This window comes from Platalea leucorodia, assembly GCF_965183815.1.
Source record: "Platalea leucorodia genome assembly, chromosome: 6".
NCBI lineage: Eukaryota > Metazoa > Chordata > Aves > Pelecaniformes > Threskiornithidae > Platalea > Platalea leucorodia.
In genome coordinates, this window is record NC_138828.1 from 18,544,768 (window position 1) to 18,567,608 (window position 22,841).

General features: G+C 43.6%; 1 protein-coding gene across 3 annotated transcripts in view; it reads right to left on the bottom strand.

The window, feature by feature from the left end:
- Positions 1–21,574, bottom strand: part of WDFY3 (WD repeat and FYVE domain containing 3) — a 179,479-nt gene extending 157,905 nt beyond the window's left edge. For all 3 annotated transcript variants that reach the window (XM_082315396.1, XM_082315397.1, XM_082315395.1), the window contains exon 1: positions 21,509–21,574. The gene's annotated coding sequence lies outside the window, so the exon portion shown is untranslated. The remainder of the gene's footprint in view (positions 1–21,508) is intronic.
- Between the last annotated feature and the right edge of the window lie 1,267 nt (positions 21,575–22,841).

Consider the following 22,841-nt stretch of genomic DNA (forward strand, 5'->3'; position numbering starts at 1 on the left):
ATTGACTTCAATTTCACTGTCCTTCAAGTGTTTGTTTTGGTACCTGGAAATACCCCATACACAAATCTGACACAAAGATGCTTTATGCAGGGCCATAATGTGATGTTTCCCAAACATAGTGTTCTGAGGAAGGTCTTCTTTGACCTTTACAAGTTAGCTAGTAAGTTACAGACTAATTTCCAAATTCCTTCCATTACTTTATTAAAAAACCAAAACAAAACAAAAAACAAACCATATCCATTTCCTAGCCAGAGATGACAGTTCCCAAAAGGCACAGAAATCCGGCTTGGAGAAATTCTGAGGTCACCAAGAAGAATTGTGGGATTAGGATCACAAAACACCTCAGCTGAGAAGGTCTGAAGAACGATTTCAAAATTCTCAATGAAGTTACAGGCCTTACCCAAGCATTACTTTCGGGAACTCTACATTAGACCAGGGCATCCCCACCACCATGGTGACAAAGAGCTACCCGTGATATCTAGCTGTTTTGTTGGTTTGGGGATATTTTCCCAAAAAATTCTTTGCAATCCTTCCTTCCTCTTCATTACTTTCTGGGCTTCCCCAGTATCAGGAGCTCTGATAAAGTACAACCACATTCGTGGTGCCAGAACTGTGGGCCTCAGATACGAACTCTAGCAGAGTCTTCAACAACAATGGAAATAATCAAGTAACTCAGTGACAAACGTGGCTATCAAAAATGGATTGAACATGCATAGCTGGGCAAGGAGAAACACAATCTCTTCTAAGCCAGAACTCAATGTTCCTCCCACAAGAAATTTGGGGGGTAGAGGTCTGAGCAGACAGGATTGAAGTATGCACATTAGGCATCCAGTCTTTCAGTTGCAAAGGAGAACGTCTTCTGTACACCTGGTCCACCTAAAGCAGTCCGAGGCATATTGTCACTGAAGGAAAAGAAATTCCAACAAAAATAGCTCAGACCAAAAGGACCACAATTTCTTACAAATGACAACACTTTTACAAATCCTAAGACAACCTGCCATCTCCCCAAATACCTGATCCACAGTACAGACACCGTGAGCAAGAAAACGCATCCTTTGCATTCCCTGTAACTTGTTTAGCATGAGACTTACAAACTAAATAAGGACCTTAAACCCTTACCCCCAATTTATTTCCTGGTATACGACACTAAGCACTAGAGCCCATTTATGACTGATACAGATCACATTTGACACGGAAACACAAGCAGTGTAGCAAACAGTGTGGTATCACAGATCAACTATTACTTGTATATGGCATACTCAGTTCATCAGTAAGTACAGAACAGCATTACAGTCTAAAAGTCTACCGTTTCTCGTTCCATCACCCAGCATTGTACAGGCAGGTTTCCAAATGTTTATCACACATCAAAACAGCCTGTCTACGGTCACTTAAGCTCACAGGAAGCCATGTAACCTGAAATGGAAACAGCATGACATAAAATTGTAAAATGAAAATAAAGTGTGAATAGGGTAAGATGTACAGCATTTTTACAATATATTGACTGCCTTTATTACACTGCAGTGACATCACTTGGCTGTAAAAGCATGAGATTTACAACTACCTCATCTTATACACTGGAGTACTATATTTTATTTGGTGATCCCTGGGCGGAGGGAGTGGGGGTGGGAAGAGAAAATTTCTCTCAGGCCTACCCTTTGAAGGAAGGAAAATAAAAAAAACAAACAAACAGCTTTTTACATGCTTCTAACATCATGAGAACATGAACTCGTAACTTCTGACCTTAGCTTCAAAGGCCATTTGCAATAACATTTCATTTAGATCCAAGGAAATACCTTTTCTTATATACCCATAAAGCATCACGCAATTCTGCTTCTCATGAAAAAATTCATTTCTCTATACGTTTCATACTTCACATGATATACAAGGGCAGTTTGATTTTGTAGCATACTGAATTGAAGAATAAACCCAAATGAGCCACTGTCTCACTGGCATTGGAGGGAGAAAGAAACAGCAACACAGGAAAGAAAATAACTTGTTCACAAACGAAGCGGGGGGGCAAGGGGGAAGAAAGAAAAGGCAAAAAAAAAAAAAAAAAGCAGCAACCAGAACACAAGCAGCTGGCGCTCAGGGACTAGGAAGGACTTCGGCTCCACAATAACAGGATCAGTTGCATAATCGCTGCTGCCTGAGAAGTTATACAATGTCCACCCTTCTCCTCATTAGGAAAACAAATAACCAACAAAAAAGTCCTTTTAGCGCACAGCAGCTAATAAATGAAATACCATGTGTTAAATCCTACTAAAGAGAAGGCCCTCTGTAGTTTCAAACATTACTTTTTAGCTTACTGGAACACAAAACATTAAATTCTATGTTAACCCTTACTAAAAACGTCTTATTTCCCCTAAAAGCAACATGTCCTAACGCCAGTGCCAAGCCACAAGAATTTACCACCTGGCTTTTCCAGCCCTGCTCTCAGAAGACACGTTTGCATTGGAGAAAGCTGTCTCTAAGGCTCACTTGCATGAAACGTGACCTCTCCTGTTGCTGCAGAACCTTGTGAATTCTGTGGCTGTCACAACATTTGAACCGGAATCATAAACTATGGAAAAATCCCAAAAGCTAACACAATTCTATAATTGGATATTTTGCAGATACTTACAGTAGAACGGGCAAAATATTCGTAAGAGAAATGGAGACAAATCAACCTACAGGGAACAAGACATCACTGAAGAACGAGCAGGAAAGAGGTTTTCCCGAGTGGTTATATATTGTGCAGACGTATACGCTGTGGCATTGCACAAAGAGTGAAAGTGAGGTTTGACTCAAGCGTGAAAGATCGTGAAGATACTGCATGCTGATTAAGAGGCAGTTGAATTTTAGCTTGCCAGCACTGAATCCATAAAGATAATTCTAGCCTAATTATAGCCCTCTCATTAAGGACTTGGACCAAAAGAACAAAAGTTTTATCTCCTCATCTAAGATTTGCATTTCTCTGTGATTATCTCTTTTCTGCTGTAAGTCTTGTCCATTTGGTTCTTCTTACCTCTGGGTCAGAAGGTTTGTATCTTCCCACCATGATTTGGGCTCACAGCCCAATGCTGCTGCATTGCAGAGTCAGCAAAGACATGATGCAGCAATATTCCTGAATTTCTTTGGATGTGGAAGTACATGTCATTGCTGCCAAACCCTGAAAGCTATCCAGATAGAGGCCCCATGGCACTTCAGAAAAAAAAAAAAATAAAAAATAAAACACAAAACAAAACAACCCAAAAAAAACCCAACACAACAACGATGCTAAGATGGCTGTCTTGGACATTTTATGCCCTGTTGTTATTTTCTAGCTAGTGTCCAGAATATTGCAAAATTCACTGACTGAGCAAAGACAGAACAAACATTCACCCTTCTGCTTGCCCCTACAACTCCAAGCATTACCCCCTGTGCTCAGCACAGACCGCTTCCAGGAACAGTTGCAGGAATCAGCAGCTCCCCTTGAAGAGAAACAGACATATCAGGATCTGTATTGCAGTGGAAGCACAGATCAATTTAAAAAGAAAGGGAGACACCTAACCTATATTCCCCATAAGCTACCACTCCAGCCTGTCAGCTGCTGGGTAAGTAGACAGATGAGAACGGAACCATCTCTAGCCAGGGAAAGAGAGAAGCTGCTAACCTGAAAGCCTGCGCAAATGAACATGCTGGCCACAACACACATTGATTCTGTATATCCAAGATATTCAGGGACCAGCAATTACAGAAAGGCCCACTCTTCTTCACTTAACTCGCCAGTCCTGAACTTGCCTCGGGAAAATTCTGCCACACTAGCCTCTTGCTGTCACTACACATGCAGCAGACTGTCTTGACCAGTTACCATTTCGGAAGCAGTGGCAAGGTCACAGCAGCGTTTCACTAGCAACCATCGTAACAGGAGAGCGGCAGATTTCAAACTCCACTGGTGGGCTGGTTTGTTTTTTTTTTTTCATATTAGGGATTGCAGCAGATGGCAATAGTCCAATCCTTAAAGCCCCTTATTGTGAATACACGACAAAGCAGCATAGCTTTATCCGTAATGTCTCAGCTCTGAATTAAGTAAGCCACTTACCTTTCCTAATGCTTCTGCAACAACTCAGAATTTTGATTAATGACCTGCTCTGCACCGAGTGCCCCTTACACCAACTTCATTAGCAGTCCCCTCGCTCTTCTCCTGGCTCTCTGGCAAATGCTGTGAACAATTCTCACATTCAGGACTCAGGAGAGCCATTTTACCTGTTCAAAGAGTAAAGCACCTCCTGCCCACTCTTAAGACACTACTGTACACTAATTCGAGTGCAACTGGAACAGCTATTGTGGATCAAGAGTGTGATGCCCTTGTGGAGAAGACAAGAAGATCTGATGATCCCACGCACCCCACCACCCTATTCTTTTTGGTTTTGGTGCTAAGGAAGGAAGAGAAGGAGAAAAATCATAAAATGTTCTAGGACTCCAACATGCAAAATCTGGCACTGTTCATAAATGTACTTAAGAGACAGATACCTAAATGCTAAAAACTAAGCAAGTCAGAAAGCTCACAGCTAAGCTTCCAATGCTACTAACTGTGCTACCCACTTTCTAATGCAGAGGGAAACAGCTTACATAAAAATACGTGCCTTATTAGTAAATTTACACATCTAAAAGATAATCAACTTAAATGACTCACTTTTTAGGTGTCTAGGGTTGCTCTATAGTTGATGATTTCTGATTAAACATCTCTCTGGAAGTACGATCTTCAAACCAGCATCTAAGGTAATGGGAATCAAGTACCTGCAAAAGGCAATTATTTCCTCCCAAGGCTATAAGGGCATCCTACACATCTATCTTGGTCTTGGACAGCTGGGTCCACACACTTAGGAGAGGTGAACTCTGCCCTCTGTGTCGCTCGGTTGATGAGCGGTTTCTTTTAACTCAATCACCCACTTCAAGTCTGCAATGACCTTTTTTTCTATGAAGAATGGACAGACAACTAAGGCTCACTGCAAAATCCCTCCTAAGCCACGAGGCTTTTTACATCCAAGTAATTTGTCTTTAGACTTTGCAAATATAATTGAGAGTCCCGAAAAATCTTCCCAAATAAATTAAAAATTTCTCTTTCTTCAAAAGGGGGAAGAGAGAAAGGAACAAACTAGAAGGAAAGAGAAAAAGGGGGGGGGGGGGGGGGGAAGGCAGAGTAATGGTAAGCAAAGTAATTATCAATGATATGGAAAAAAATGACAAAATTGAGCGGGCAAGTCCTGGATGCAGGAGAAAAAAAGGAGATACATCCAGAAGACACAAAGGAGATGCAAAATGGAAGACAGACTACAGTTTTGTGGACACATAAGTCCTGAAAACTTATTTACTTAAACCACTAGAAGCTCAAACACACATGTTCAAATCTGATTATTCCTGCTTTATAACCTTAAAGCTTAGTTTGGGAAGAGGTCAAAAAAATTAAAGCGGCAATAGCATAAAGCAATGAAAATAATTGTAGTTTGCTTTGCCCTTTAAACCACTAAAAGGCTTTTGCCTGCTTTGTCAGTAGCATACTCTAGGAAATCCCAAAGCTTACTGTGTTTTGGCCTAAAAAGAACAGAGACATGAACATATAATTTCCTGAACTTGTCAAGTCTCAACAACTACTCCTCTGCCCAGCAAAAGAAACAAACATAAACCTTTCATCCTTACATCATTCCAGTCAAGATGATTTAAGAAACTAACACAAAGAAACAAAATTAGGATTTACATATCCTGCATGAAGTTCTTTAACTCACTGATCACCCATCCTATGAACAAAAGGGAGTCAATCCAGATTCTCTGAATCAGAAACAATTATGCTGATCCCAAATTACCTGTGCATGTATATGCTGAAAGAAAAATACCAGCAAAATATTTAGGTCTAAAATAAGCAATAATATTTGAAATGTCAGTGATACCCTGGATTTAGATGAACTGAAATTATCAGAAGCAATTGGGGGTGGGGGAATCTATTTAGTGTTCAGTGTATTCTCCCTTTCATTTTTAGTGATAATTAACAAGATCTCCATATTTAAAAAAAAAAAAAAAAAAGAAGGCAGCGGGGTGGGGGCAAGTTTTGAGAAGGGTCTGAGTGTATCAGCCCCATGCTGCTATCTGTGGTTTCTCCCTGCTCTGAAGCATTTCCAGGAGGACACTGGAGGAATTCTCTGTAGCAATCTTTTTTCCACACAATATTTTGGCATAAATCCGAAGCATTTGTTTTAAAACTGGAGCTCAGCAGACTGTATCAGCAATGGACCTGTAGAAAGTCCACAAAACAGTTTTGAAAGAAGAATTTTCTTTCAACAGCACATCAGGAAGGACATGCAGTTGAGATTAATGACACACAAAAACAGACCCCCAAAAAACCCCAAACCAGCACAAAGGATAAATGAATGCTCTGGCAAACCAGTACACACACACACACACTCTCCCTTGCTCACTCTCATAAGCAGACTTTTTTGCAAGAGCAGAATATCAAAACAAACCAAAAAAGGAAAGCAAAATAATGCATTTGTTTCATTCAAAGCACTCCCAAGAGCAACAGTAGCACATATGCCAGACTTACAGGAACAGATACTGCAAGAGAAACACTAACTGTGAAACTGAGATGGGTCAGTAACCTGGGTTCTCTTACTTGTGGCAAGCTGACACATTCCTTCCATCTGCCTGTCCAGACTTGTCAGCATACTGCTTGGAAGCAGCTGAAAAACTTATAATGATGTTGATAATGCAGAGTGCACATTCAGACAGCACCTCCTCCTCTATCAACCAGTGGTGACACCCAAAGGAAGAACAAATACTCGACCATCCAGCAAGAGGTGCCCAAAAGGGACTGGTAACAAGGGGCCAGGGCATCACTAACCAGTGAGATAAGGAAGGAAGAACACGAAGAGTAGGAATAAAAACTCAGGGTGACTGAAGAGCAAACAGCGTCAGAGGTGGAATACAAATATTCCCTCCCCAAACCCCCAAACTTCCTCCTCCAATTAAAGAGCAGGGACAAAAGCTCTATCTACGTCCAAGTGAGACTGACCACTGCTATTTCCTAAACTGAAAGAGGATGAGAAAAAGAGTATTGCATGATGACTGCGACACAGTTTTCTTAGGCTTGCAGATCCACTAAGACAGTTTCTCTAGAAAGCTCAAAAGAGAAATGGTCTTCCAAGAGCTACTGTTGCACAAATGGCACTGCTTCATCTCCACCTCCATTTCCCTGCCCTGTTGACAACACAGCCAGCATAATGGCAGCCAAAAAGAAACAAACTGTCTTAGTACTGGGAGCACCTCATATGCTGAAACCATCTGAAATGCTTAAACTATTGGGGGTGGGGGAACCAGAAAACACACCCAACGACAAAACACACCACCACAAAACCCCACACACCAAAACACCACCACCACCACCAAAAAAACCACACACAAAACAAACCAACAAAAAAAATCCAAAAAACCAACCACCTCCAAGCCCTCACCTACTGGGTAATAAAATTTCTATCATTTTGAAACTGGATTGTAAGTGACTATGATAATGTTGTTTAGACAAGCTATATTAGTTTAGATTTTCCAGACATCTTTCTCAAAAACATTTATATTTGCTATCTCACCCACATTATTGAATTGATCATTTTGAGATAAACATCGTCTCCGCACATGAATATACTTATTCGCTACCAAAGCTGGTATGTGCTGCTCAGCATCATTAAACTGATACCTTCAGCTCAGCAACTTCGCTTTAATCACATTAAAGCTACACCAGCTAATACAATGAATATATTAACAGAAGCCAAGAATTCATGCACCTGGATGAACACACAGAGGGGATACGTGGTAACTGCTGACACCAGTATTGGGATCTCTTTGTAGACAAGGCACCTTCTAACGTCATTCATTTTAGTACAGTCAAATGTGAGGTTACATACTAGGAACCAGAGTGGGAAGAAGGGAGCAGAGTACATAAAGCACAAATTCCAAACGGACAACCAACAAGCCCATGGCAACATGAGTTACGTGACCCTTGCATGCAGTGGGAGACACCCCCGAGTTGGGGGAGATGCGTGGGAAAGGAGGGGAGGGTTTCAAAGCAGGCAAGAAATATTACCCCATATACCCGAATGCCAACAGACTACACTGAGGCATCTAAAGGTCACTCTTCTTAAAGGATCTTAAGCTCAAGAGGGCAACTAGAATACAAATAATGACTACCAATCACGTAAATATATTTTATTTATCATTGAAAGCTGAATTTATTACTGAAGGTCAAGGGAAAGTTAAAAAGAGACTGGGTCATCTTCTCTGTATGCAGACCATATTTACATAGCACAAGGCTCTTTGACCTAGCAGATAATGGTATCACAACACACGCTGGAAGGTAATCAAACTCACTTTCAGTCTGGAAATAAAAACCTCTAAGAAGAGTGATAATTGGCCAGGAGAACAGATTACTAACCATGTAAGATTTCCCCCTAACTCAGAGCCATTCATGCCATTCAGGGGCATCTTTCTAAAAGAGACACTTCCATTCAATTAAAAGATGTTGCAACCAATGCAGCGACATGTCACTGCTTATGTGGAAGGACAGTCATTTCTTACTGTAAAAACCATTATGATCATCCAAGACCACCAGAGAGAGCAAAAAGATGTCAGGCACTGTAATTATACTGCTCCGGTACACAGGTTTGTCAGATCCTGCTCCGAAACATCCGTGTTCTTGGTCCCTTTCTCTTTCTCTCCTCCTCCTTTTCCGAGCCTTTTTATTGAAAAAAATTTAATTTAAACTCGGCTAGCTATTCTTCAAGATGAATCAACAAGACCTTGCACAACAAACAGCAGAAAATAAGAATAACCTACTAAGAGGTGTAAATTTGGAGACAGTACTGTATTTTTAGTACAAGCCTCCAGCTCACAATAAAGTTTTGCCATCATCTTCTTCCCAGCCCTGTTCAAAACACTCTGTTGCGTCTTAGGAATCCCATCTCAGGAACACTCATTAAAAATGATGTAAAGGAGAGTGAGAAGCTTACTTACTAACATCAAAATACTTAAGCATAGCAATGAAAAAAGAAAGGGAGGGTGAGAACACCACTTTCTTTCTGCGAGAAGTAAGGAACGGCATTAAGGCAACATGCATAAGCACATACGGATGTGTCCTGCCATTTATTGTCAGTTGAAAAATAAAAGGGGAAGACACTGAAAATGGGAAGCAGAAAGCTGCAAGGAAAAATTACAAGAAACTCATGTAATGAAACTCACTACCACTTTTGCAGAGTTTGCTATAATTAAGGAAACGTTATTCCTCCAATTGGACACAATGAACTCTGCCATACTTCCAACAAATGGTGTTTTAAAAACACAACTATGAACTCCCAGATGTTGAGGAGACCAGTCATTTAAGCAGCAGCTTCCCCTGCGGACAAGTGATTTCACCTATCAGACACAAAAAAACCTGTCCTTCCTCCAGCCTGTGAATCTTCTGGGGCTGGCCAGCATCAGACTCCCGGCTGCCTGACAAGCCCCAAATGACAGCAAGCCCCATGTTCCCTATATTACTGCCCTAACGTGCAAAGCCTAGAAACTGTGTTTCCAAGCACTAAAGCAATCGAGTGCTATTCTTCTCTCTCGATACAGTTCAGCCTAAGCATTATTCTAACAGTACCTGATGAGAGAGCTGGAGGGCAACAGAAAACTTACTTTTTACGCCAACACTCAGAGTCACAGTGAATTGGTTGAAACAAAATCCTCATGACTTGTTTGCCAGACTGCTTTTTTGTTCTTTTCCTACAAACATACTTAATTGTTGTTACCGAAGAAACTGGGGGAGGAGGGAAGGGGATCTATTTTGCTGTTTTTACTTTTTATTGGTAGATTTCACTTGTTAATTCGCAAACTGGTCATGGCCATGTAAGTAGCCATTAACAATAAGGGGAAAAGAAAAAGGTCAAGTATTCTCAGCAAAACAATTCCACAAAATTCTTCAAGATATCTGCAGACAAATATCTCTTGCCCAGTCTAAAGAAATGGTAGCAATACTTGTATTAATGAGAAAATAACAGACAAATAATAAAAGTCTTCATCATGCCTCCATTTTCCATTCACGTAGACAAAGCTATCTTCCCGAAACAGTTATACCAAAAATTACTCAAAGAGACGTTTCATAAGTTAACAAGAAAACACAACACTGTGCACCTACCACGATTTTTTTTCTTTAAATATCAAGACCATCCATTAATCCAAGCAACTCAGTTCTTCTAAAAACCTAGGTTATTCAGAGACTTTTTTCCAAATGTTATTCAATGCTTTAACAAGGAAGTATGACTTCTGACCAATGTTCTTCCTGTGTTCCAAGTTAATACTAAACTTTCAGTCAAGTCAGGGTGTTCCTGATAGAGCCCCTGCCCCCGTCCCCCCGATCAACTACAGGCTCATTTCCTTGAACATACACCCCAAGCAAAGTAAAAGGGTCAAAGGACGCTTATTGTTTATAATTAATTTGGTTTAAATTCACAAAAGCAGCCTGCTTTCTCCTCAGCAGACGTAAGAGCCTTCTACATGCTGTGCTAACTTTCCGATGAGGTTTACATTAGTCACTGCCAGGACCTCATGGCCGCTGACACCAGTCGCTGCTGCCCACCACTGCAAAAGCAAATGCAGCACAAGCCCAATGGTGAAAAACAGTTACAGTAAAATATCCAGTACTTCTGTATCCCATCAAATAACAAATAATCTTACTATCTTCAGTATCACATTAAAAAAAAAAAAAAAGGAAAAAAAGAAATCACCTTCTGCCTAACTGCCATAGTGCTTCACAGTGCACCTGATTCACGTCTTCATTTGCTGCTTAAAGCACATCAAAAGCTCACCCCACACCCAACACCTCTTATCTCTTCCTGTGAAAAGTCAGGCCTCCAAACTCCATGCTCCCAACTAAAACACGCTAGCAAATGTGCTGCTTCAAGCAGGACCAGATGTCCCTTCCAACCAAAATTTCTCTGATGCATTCCAACTGTCCTAGGTGAACTTAAATTTTAAGATGAGTCCTTCATAGAATCATAGAATCATTAAGGTTGGAAAGGACCTCTGAGATCATCCTTCCTCCTAACACATAATAAAAATCAGTTTTCAAAGACAGCAGTGGTTAGTCTGTTAAACCCAAGTCTTGCCCCATCATTAATGCTACAATAAACCCTTCAACATGGTCCTGATACCGATAGATACTGGACAGCCTTTCTCAGAGCATCAGAGAAATGAATGTGAGAACACATGACAAAATACAACTGCTAAAAACATCTGACTAGGCCCATAAAATAATTTTTAAATGCATTTTTGGAAGCGGCAAGAAGTTCACCATGCCTCTTTAAGCACACTTTTAAGGATAAGTTTGGAGAGGCAGGCTGTGAAAGTAAAAAAACCTGACATCCTTCCCCCCGCCCCCCCCCCCCCCCCCATCTCAAACCGTAGCTGAATCCTGTGTAACTTAGTACAACTATTCACAGAAATAGTTATAAAGACACCATATTTCAAGAAAGCTCCTAGAAGTAACCTTCATTCTCTTATAAACGACAGAGAGCAAAAAGAGACTACTGGCTTCTGGACACAGAACATTTGGCCCTTCATCATATGGATTCACAGGCTGGTTAACTTCTCCAGTAACTTAATGTGGAGCTACCAGGAAATTAACCAAAATCAAGAAATGTATTTCAATTGACTGCGACCCTGCAGCGTTTGAGGTGCTCCACTTTCCTACTCAAAGGCAGCATTGAGACGAGTACTACAGAAGGCAGACAACAAGCAGGTCTTCTAAGGATCTCTACTTCACCACCACGACCCTCAGCTTAACGCAACAAGACAGACCTGAACTGAACTCCACACAACATGAACACCTCCTAACGATAGTATCCCTTTATTTTTTTTTTAAGCATTTAGATAAGCTTTTTCTCGTGTGTTGTGCTATTACGTTTTCATTTGAAATGTTCGTCCTTACTCAGGCTGCAAGTTCAACTTCATTCCTCAAAGGATGACGGAAAAGAGGATGGGCAGGAAAGAGAAGGAAAGCTTTCGTCTTTCAAATTTGTTCTGCCTTTGCCAGAGGAAGCTAAACCCTCACCTTGGTATATTCTCTACTCAATCTGAGCTATTTCAGAGAAACATCAACTATACTGATCTGTTTTTATAAAGAAAGATCACAATTTAAAGACATTTATAGCTAGACAAAAAACACCTTTCCAAGTACAGTATTCGCAATACACACACGCCTCCTCTGCTTCCATTTATTAAAAAAAAAAAAAAAGAAAAGAAAAAACCACAAGCAAACCAAAAACCAAACATTCAGATCATCATGTGTATTTGAGCATATATATGCACATATGTGCTTTACTGAAATAAGAATAGCTTTAGGTGGTTTAACTGATCAGTAGGCTATTCCAATCCACACCAAGAAACTATACAAGTAACCTGGCCAAAAAAAAAAAAAAAGTCCAGCTACTGATAGAGCATATCCAGATTCCTGTCTCCCTAAGCACAGGGACATCACCAGTGAAACTGCAAGGGATTTCAAACAGAGAGCATACCCCCGATGCAACACTGCTAGGAACACGGGTATGTTCCTGATAAGAAACTGAAAGCAAAATATTTCTGTCTCCAGAAGTTACTACAGTCAAAGTAAGAAGTATTGCTACTGTACCTTTACACTCTCTAATAATGAAAAGCTTGAAGAGATACTCCCTGGTTACTTCATGACCCACTCAAAACCTAAATTAAATATTCTTCACTAGCTTATCCTCACCGCTCAGAACTGTGAAAAAGAAACTCTTGCAAACCTAATTAACAAGCAAATTAGCATCCTCTTAGATCATATCCACAGAGACTTTGTTTTTACATTTCTATTGTGGCTCACTGCTCAACTGCTACTGACTCAAGTATTAGCATTTAATTTGTGATGCAATACCAAAACTGTTTCTATGCCTATTCCACATGACCGCTTATAAAGAACATTTACTTCCGCCTCTTCAGAGATGCATCCTTTCTTCTGTAAGTGTAAAGAAACTCCCAAATAAAATGAATTTCACTCCTCTTCAGTCACTTTATCAGACAGGAAACCAGTGATGCCAAGAGTATTGCCAGTTCTGACCACTTCCTTCTCAAACTCATCATATTCGTGGCATCCCAACTCTGAGCATTTTGCCACGTGAAGATTCCAAAAATGTTGTAGCCCTCACAGTTGTGGGAAAAATTTGACAACTGCATGCTCAAGGCCCAAAAATCAAAAAGGAAATCCATTTACTTTGTGCTTTTAATGCTTTAAAAGCCATAACTTGAGGCAATCTCACAACTGAGGGCCTGCACCGTGGCATTTCAACTCTTAGGACAGGAACGCTGAGAACATCAAAAGGCTCAATTTTTACATTAAGAAACACACTCGTTATCTGCTTTGTCTGTCATTCTACCATGCAATACATTTTGTTCTCTGTGCATGCATGCAAATACAAAGCAAGGCCTTGATCTCGTCCCTGGCTCTCACATGAAGACCCAAGGACCTCCATAAACCATATTATGAAGACCCAAGGACCTCCATAACCCCATTAGAAGTAAATAAGTCTCGGCAAGAATACAACTGGAGAGACAAGTCCCGAGACCATCAATGGCACTCGGAATGCTATGAAGTTGGTGAATCTTAGCGCAAAAACAGAAGATAGCGGTCCTATTATCATCAGCCTGCAGTGAAAGCACTCTTCTCTCCTGTTCCAAAGTCAGAGCACCAAAGCCCACCCTCTCCCATTCAACAGGAAAATCCAAAGTCCTGTAAGTTTCTTCCACTGTCAGAATAGTAAGGCCCTGGTTCTACAACAAGACAACTTTGACAGATACACAGTCTTACAGTACTAAATCTGAAGGAGCTGGAAATTCCCAGCTCTTGGTCCCCGTTACTCCTTTGGCTGTCCTCAGACAACTGCTTTGTTCCTTTTTTTTTTTTTTTTCCAAAATTAAGGATCATTTCTGAGCTTGCTGTAGTAATTCCATACAACACTTGCCCCCTGCTCTCCACAGTCTGGGTGCAGGAACCACTTCAATCACATCATGAAGCCTCCACATCATCCAGCCAAAGGGGGAGAAAAAAAAAAAAAAAAAAAAAAAAAAAGCTTCCACTAGTACAGTCCACCTACTATGAGCAACTCAAAAGCCTATACTCCACACCAGTCTAATAAACCTCAGACAAAAGCTGACGCTGATTATGCCAAGTGTGCTTCTATCTGATTAACTTTCTTAACTATCTTTACCCTCTCTAAGGCATTCTGAGCAGTCTTTCTCTCTTTTGGGATTGTCCATCATCCAAGCACCTGAAAACTCTTTTAAAAAAGTTTTGTTACCAGGCCAAGTTGATATTTTGTCATATTTTAAATGAAAAAGCACATGCATTCTCTCTGTATACTTTTTTTTTTTCAAAAGCATACCTTCTAGACACCCAAAGCATTTTCCTAGCCCTGCAATTTCTCTTTCTAGTCCCCTAATCTCAAATTATACAAAAAGGATATACTTACAGTGCCAAGTAACCAAACACAAACTTTAGGAAGCCCTTGGTGCACAAATGCCCTCTTTCTATTACAGCTCATCTGTGAGTTGAGATTTTGGTTCTCAGCAAGAGCTAGAGGCAGCAAGAATGCTTATCATACATACTTACGCGTATCATGCATACTTATCACCATGACATTCAAATACAGTCCACTTTCTGAAGCAACATCTCATCAGCTACTAGTTTACACAAATCAAGCCACCCTACTTTGAATTATACTGAGATTTTTACCATGTCTTCCTTTGAAAATAATAAATCATCTGGTAATGTAAGAACAAAAAACATGGTTCACTTCCACCCACAGTCCACCTGGCAGAATGATACTGAGAAAAGTAACAGCAAGACAATCCAGGTAGAGCTATCCTCTAATATCCAATGCATGGTGATACCTCTGACAAAACCAATAGTGAAATAGATAGCCAAATGAACATTTCTCTCAAGAGCTCCTGATTCACATTCTCACCAAAGTCACACTATTCCAGAAATGAAGGACCCTAAAAAACATCTAAGGAACATATGGGAATACCTTCCCTTTCTAGCCACGTATCTATCTCATCACTACCAAATTGCCAGCTCTGAAGGTTTTGCTTTTCTCCATTTGCTTATTTGACACAGCTGCTTTAAGTTAAGCATTGATTTTGGTAACTCCCCCCCTACTCTGAAACCCTTCACTGCAAAGTCTCAAATGCACATCCAAAACCAAAACTGGCATGGCCATTAGAAAGAAAATGGATGATTCAACAGAAGGAATAACTTCTTTCACCAACTAGGAAGTTTGTAGAAACAGTTGCTGGAAAAAAAAGTAGGCAAAAACCAACTATAAAGGGTCTGACTTCTCTGACATAGGTGTCTTGGAATTGGAATAAGAACCTTAAGTTAGGCATGTAACTGATGAATACCCACTCTACCTGAAAAAGTAGGTGTTTAACTCTTACATACTTTCAGTGTAATATGCAATTTCTCTACAGCAAGAGAGAAAGGGATGAAATAAGCCAGCTGGAAAATCCACTTCTTCCATGTGTTTTCAAATTTATTATTGTCAGTACACTAAGTTAGCCAACCTGCTCAAAGCTTTTTCCTTCTAATATTGTAATAAAATGCATGACATGGAAATAACAATATTTGTGACAGTACAAGAACTAAACATTCTTTCAATGCATATCTGATTGTTGTAATTCACATGCATCCATCTTATCTTTCTCCTACTTTTCTTAATGTTTACCCAAAAATATAGAGCTCTGTGCTTTCGTACCCTTCAACATCCCTTATTGTTAATTTCTTCCACACAATTCACTTTCCTAGCATAACACTGTTCTACTGCTTTCGAAATTTTAGAAGATACTTTTTTTTTTTTTACATGTGCTACAATAAGTTCTGCAAATCTGTTCCTATTCTGTGATATGACAGAAGCATTGGAAATCACATGCTCAAGACAGGCAGAAATCCATCACAGGACATTGATGAAACACCAAAATCAGCAAAGCAATCAAAACTGTTTTCCCTTAAAAGGGAAACATCCCAAAAGATGACATGTAGCTCTCGCTGGAATAATCGAATTCCAAAGAAACGTCAAACAATTTTTTTCCCAAATCTCAACACAGACAGTTCTACTTCCACACTCACAGCTTTGCTCAACAGGTGGTGAGAGAAAAAAGAAAAAAAAAAAAGAAAGGAAAAAACCCACACCATAAAAAAACCCAAAAAGATTCCCTGCTGTTATTCAAAATTCCAGAAACAGCAGCACAATTGTCAAAAATTATGTCAGTTGTACATTTCCACACAGAATAGAAATCAGAAAATTTTGCCCCAGAGCTATTCATGGGAAAAAAAACAAGTGATATATGTCATCTTCACTCACAAAAGATTTAAGAAAAAAAAAAAAAAAAACCTCCTGCACATTTAGAGCAAAGCAAACAAAAAAGGAACGAGACCTATTCTTCCTTTTTTGCAGCTACTGGACAAAGCTGCTCCTCACACCTGTTTGGAAAGCCTCGGTACCAGCCAAGAGCTCCTGGCAGGTGTAACCCAGCTCCCCCAACAGTGACACCAGCACCTGAGACAGAAGCCATGGCCTCTTCACCAGGCTGCTGCTATCTAGTTCTCACTGCAGTCATTAAGTCCCTTTCTGTAGCACCTTCTACAGAGACGGAGGAAGAAAAAGGTGCCCAATGTGTGAAACCCTGTTTCAGTTGAGTAACTAGCGATCTTTGGTACCTTCTGACTAACCCTCCTGAAAAAGGATGTATATTGAGCTGGGTGAGGGGCATAGGCAATAACCAAAAACTCCCCAATACCCTTCAGCTACTTTAAAGACCAAGTAGAAAAGCTGAGTTCCCGCAATCCTTACAGTTATGTATTATAAACGCTTTACAGGCATGTATACTACAATCGAATTAGCTAAAGATTGTTCCTCCTTCACCATTCACACAAAAATTCCTTTTAATTACAGGTGAGTATCAAATCAACATAGAGGGTTTAAACAAGCTGCTTCGAGTGAGAAAATGCTACACAATTCTAACCCAACAGTTTTATACAGGATTTCCTATTCCTCCTTCACCTGTTAAGCTCTGAGACAGTATTAGCATAAAGATCGAGCAAGACATGCAACAACTGTGCTACAGATCATCTAACTTTGCTTAAATAATCATCCCACAATCCAATGGGTGACCCAAACGCAAAGAGTCCGTAGGTACTATGTCATCTTTCACTGTCAAAAAAAGGAAGGTGCTGTATGCACTTACCTGTAATATCACAGAAGAACAGGGGATGCGACCAACAAGCAAAAGCTTGGAACACTGCATCACAAAACATGGGCTGCTTGCCAAACAGATGCTCTCAAGGCCACATCACCAATAACACATATTCAGTCTTGCAAAGTTTGCAGTGCTGTCACCTGAGCCAAGATGTTGCTCTCAGGTCCGCACCAAGGACTCCAGTTAAAATGTTACAAGCTGCTAGCAGAATTTCGTACATACCATCAGAAGCTTTAGCAATGAGAGTGCAAACAGGAACGCAGGATAAGGCAACACTTCCTGTACTGTCCATGGGACAGCTGGTTTAAAACAAACGTGCATAGGGGCCTTATAATTATGTCCTGTCTTCTCCTACCCAGCCTGGACAAGGTGTCAACAGCCCAGCAGCAGGATGTAAAGTCTCCAATAGAAGATAACAGGAGCTATACAAGAGTGAAACTGTTTATTACAAGATGAAAACTGAAAACCAAATTACAAAGTTAAAGAAACAAGCTGTTCCAGGAGACGTGCCAATCTTACGTCAGCGCGCCTCAGTCCCTTCTACACTGAAGGGTGCGTGAAGACTTTCAGTTACAACTCAAGTTGTAGGTCCCTCAAGACACTTAAGTAACAAAAAAGTAGTTTTAAAAACAATCAGCATTGCCAATAACTCAAAGAAACTAATAGTGTAAGTATTTGTCACAACTTGGACATTTTAAATGCTGTACTATTGCAATTGGCAACACCACCACCAGCAACAACAAAAAGAATCAAGCAGGAAACCAGTGAAGTTAAAAGCTTCAGTATTAAAGCCATGAAGAAATAATTTGGTTTCCCCCTACATACATACCCAAAAATCGTACTATGGAGCAACAAAAGATTCTATTTCCCATTTCAAAATGCAAGTTTAATTCCAGTAACGTATCATAAGAATAGACTTCCACAGTTCTAGTTATCAGAAAGGCAAGCACTAGGGGTAAATTGTGACTAAGATGTATGGTCTCTCACACCACACCATATCCGCCCTCTCCAAAATCTGTTTATTTTGGACACATGGTACAAGACTTCCTTATAGCAGGAAGTCCTGCAAGTCAAAGGCCACTGCTGAAACAGTATTTCCACTATTTTGCAATAGGAACTTAAAATCACTTACCAACATGAACGAAACTGCTAATCAACATCAGCAGATTTGTCCTTCAGCAATTTAACCATCAGAGAGGGAACTACTGGCTTTTCTTTACATTCTTCAGCTTAGCACATCTTCAGAAACCCAAGTAAATCCCCACAACCCAACGCTACAAAACAGTTAACATCAACATTTGGGAAGTGAAACACCATGTTCCAACACCAAAGTTTCCAAACAATCTCGTGACAGTCCCCAGCATTTCAAAGGGTAAGCAGAACATCTGCTTACACTCATCACCTACTCTGCACATGAAGCATCCCAGAAGTTTTCCGTATGCTAAAAAATCCAGCAGAACACTTGCAGAAAACTATGAAATAGTTAAAGCAAGACTGGCAGACGTGAAACACATTGCTGAATTCCTCTAACAGCAACACACACCCATACCCCCTGAAGACCTGCCTGCCTTGTGTACTTCTTCGGGCAGTTTAGCTCCAGTAAACCAAAGCTGAATACCAAGGCTTTCATACCTACCCAGATGGCTGTTAGCATACCTTCTCATCCAATTCACATAGCAAGATTCAACAAGATAATGCAGCCTTCTGAACTAAATTTGTTATTTCCAGGTTGAAAATATTAAGAATTACAATGATTTTGTTACTTAGCATCTTTCTGTTACTGTTTTGAAAGAAAGAAATGAGAGTTACTTCCCAATAGTACTGATACCACACAATACTATCAAGTAGCTGATCTTGATGCACCAAACTGCAAATAGATAATCGACTGGACATACTAACCCTTACTTAAACCTTGATATAGAAATGTTGTAATACATTTTAAATGGGTGCTGAAGATATTAAAAATCAGAGCAGCATTGTGCTTAACTTGCTTCAATTTGAATTAAATAATCAGCTTCCTAAGAGCTGCAATATAATTGTATCCATATAACCCAAAACATACTACATTTTTATTCCAAGTCTAGCAGCCTAAAACTGCCTGGCAAATTGGAAAAGCAAACGAACATGTCCAGCTCCTAGCAAACACATACCAAACTGAAGAATACCATTCACTGATCTCTAGTCTACCACCACTGATATTTGAGGCATTCTTCTACCCAAAACACGTTGCTATCAACGGTGTTTAGTATTCCAGAGCTGGGTCCAGTTGAGCTCAACAGACCCACACCAAATACTATGCAGATACCCACTGGTAGTCCAAATGCACAGCCAAGTTAGATTACCAGCACTCCTTGACCAGGATCATGGAGCAAAGACACAATGCCATATTAACATGGACGCACGTTTCCAGCACCCAATGCATTCTGCTTCATAAACATGCCTGCCTGTAACCTAAAAGCGTAGAGAAGGATTTGGTTGGCTTACTGCAATCGACCAATTCACATAGCAATAAGTTTCATATTTGCAAATGCTGCGAGCCTACCAACATTGCATACGACAAGTGAAATACTGCAGAAACGCCAGTTCACACAAACTGTACTGTTTGTTCACATAGCCTACTTCAAGGTATTGCTAGCTTGTCACCAAAATGTGCCAAGGATGCAATCAAGCTGGTTCTCCACAGAACTAGCCTGGATCCACGGGAGTCTGCGAGCTCAGGAACATCATACAGCTGTACAGCCGTAACTGGGCACAGGGGCATGCACAGGCACCAAGTAGCAACACATCTCTGGCACAGTTTATGACTTAGCTGATCATTTCTGTTTGCTACAATATGCAAAATTCACTTTTTTTACCATTTGCTTTCCATACTAAAATTTCATGGTCCAATACATGGACATGCACAGACCTTGTCAGAAACCTACCCTGCCAAGTAACCAAAATTCAGTCATTAAAATAAGGCCAGGACTCGTAGGTCTACACTGAAGTCTTCGGAGTCACTCCAGTTAGCCAAGAAATTTCAGTTAGATTATTCATGAAACTACAGGTCAAAATACATTTAGTCCTCTGCACTATTTCTTCCCTAAGTCTCTCTCTATGCAGGCATATGTAAGCACAGCTAGAAATTATGGTCCTAATCTTTCAAGGTGAACATCACACAGGGTCTCAGCACCCAGCACTACTGACTGGCCTCTATGCAAACCTCTTCATCCATGCCCATCACCTCGCAAAACCGCAGGGCAAAAACCACGTTGAAAAGAAGCAGCAGGTACCTCAGCACCTCCACAAATCCCCCCACACCGTGCTCCGGACCCCCCGGGAGTCACAACCTCCCCGTCCCCGGGGAGAAACCCTCCGGGTACTTTAACTCGAATGTCCCTGCCGCACCAGAGGGTCGACAGCTCGAGGACTGCCGCCAAAATAACTAACTCCATAAAAAACAAAAATCAAATTGAGGGGAAAAAAGCGACCCGGCTCCCCGCCTGCGAGCCGGGCTCACTCCCCGCGCTGGCCCGGGGCGGCGGGCGGCCCCCCCGCGGCCCGGCTCCCCGCCGGCCCCCCCGCGCACCCCAGGGGGCTGGGGCCGGCGGACCCCTCCCGCACCCCCGCCGGGCCCGGGGCTCCCGCGGGAAAACCGCCCTCCCCGGCCACAACAAAGGCCGCCGGAGCGGCCCAGCGCCGCCGCAGCGCCCGCGGGGCTCCGCCGTCCCCTCGGGGCTCCCCTCGCCCACCCCCGCCGCCGCGGCCACGCCAGACCGGGGCCCCGGCACAGCCCCGGCCCGGCCCCCTCTGCCCGGCGGGGCCGAGCCGCCCGCCCCGCGGGCAGCCCTGCCCCGGGGGCCGCGGCCGAAGAGCGGCCGCTGAAATAAAACATGAGAAAAGCGGAGGGGGGCTGCCCGCGCAGCGACAATGATCCATCGCCCCAGGCACCTGCGCCGCCGCCCCCTCCTCCAGCCCGGCGGCGGCGGAGGGAGGCGGCCGCCCGAACGGCATCCCCGGGGAGCGGGGGGGCCGCCGCGGCCTGCGGCCGGGCCGGGCCGAGCCAAGCGGGGCCGGCACCCCGGGAGGGACGGGGGCCGCAGCCCGCCGCGCCGGGCCGGCGGGGCGGCGGCGCGTCTCCCCGCGGCGCGGCCGGGCCCGGCGGCGGTGCAACAAAGCGCCGGGGCCCGGGGAGCGGCGGGCAGGGCCGCCAGGCACTCACCGGGAGACGGCGGGGGTCTCCGTCGGTGCCGCTGTGCCCGGCCCGGCCCGCCGGGCCAGGGAGGGGGCAGCGGGCGGTCTCTTCTCTCGTCTCCTCTCCTCTCCTCTCTCCGCTCCTTTCTGCGGGCACGGCTCGGCGGGGGAGGTGGGGGGGTTACGCGACGGGGTGGCCGCGGCCGGGCGGTGCGGGCCGGGCCGGGAGGGCGGCTCCCCCGCTGCGGCCCGGGCGGGCTCCGGCGGGAGGCGCCGCCGCCGCTGCAGCGTCCGGGCGCTGGGGTCGTTCCGGCCCCATCAAGGCCGGGCCGGGCCGAGGGGGCCGCGCGAGGCGGGGCGGAGGGAGCGGGGCCGCTCCCCGCGGCAGCTGGTGGCCATCTTAGTCCTCCTCCTCCTCCTCCTCCGCGGCGCCGAGTGCCCCCTCCCCGCCCGGCTGCCAGCGCTGCCTCCTCCCTCCGCTCCTCCTCCTCCTCCCGGCTGGCTGCGGTCGCCGCCGCTCCCGCGGCCCGGCGAGGCCGCCTGAGGAGAGCTGGTCCGTAATGGCGGGCCGCGGGAGCAGCCCCTCAGGCACCGGCCCGCCGCCCCCTCCCCTCAGCGGGAAGGCAGCGCGCCGAGGGGCTCCTCTCCTCACCCAGACCGGCTCGGCTCGGCAGACACACAGGCCCCCTTCTTAGTTCTGGGGCTTTTTACAATTATCTTACTTTTTAGAGCGGTGGGGATCCCGGGCAGACACTTGGCGGGTTTGGTTTCTCCCCGTCCTCTGACAGAAATCCCGCTCCTCTGGCACTGAAAGCCGGTGTCCTCTCCCCGCTGCCCCCGCCACCACAGGCCCGAGCAGCCGACACGCTACCCGGCCTGCCGAGAGGAGAAGCCATCCCAGCCAGGAGCCTGCGTGCGGGATGAGGGGAAGGAAACGCCGGTCAATGCAGGAGCAAAGCAGCCCCCTTCGGGTTGGGGTTGAGGTGCTTTCCCTCAGCCTTTCGTCAAGGGTACATCTAGGGGAAGTCCCCTGGGTATCCCTAGCACTGACCACAGAGAGGACTGTACGTCTGTGCTGGCCAACCAATCTCATCCATACGATCCAAATGTTTAAACACAGAACTAGTCGCTCTTTTCCTGATTAAGCTAGAAGTTCAGTTAAATTCGCAACAGCCGAAAGACTCCTTTTTGTCGGTGGGACAAAGCGTCGGTTGAGCCGCGCGCTGGGCACGCGGCGCCGGGGGTCACTGCAACCCTGGGGCGAGCTTCATCCGCTCGGATACTCCTGGGGAACGGTGCAAAGGTGCGTCCACACGTGCGTGACCAGATACCCTTCTGCCTTTTTCCAGTCACTTATAAAC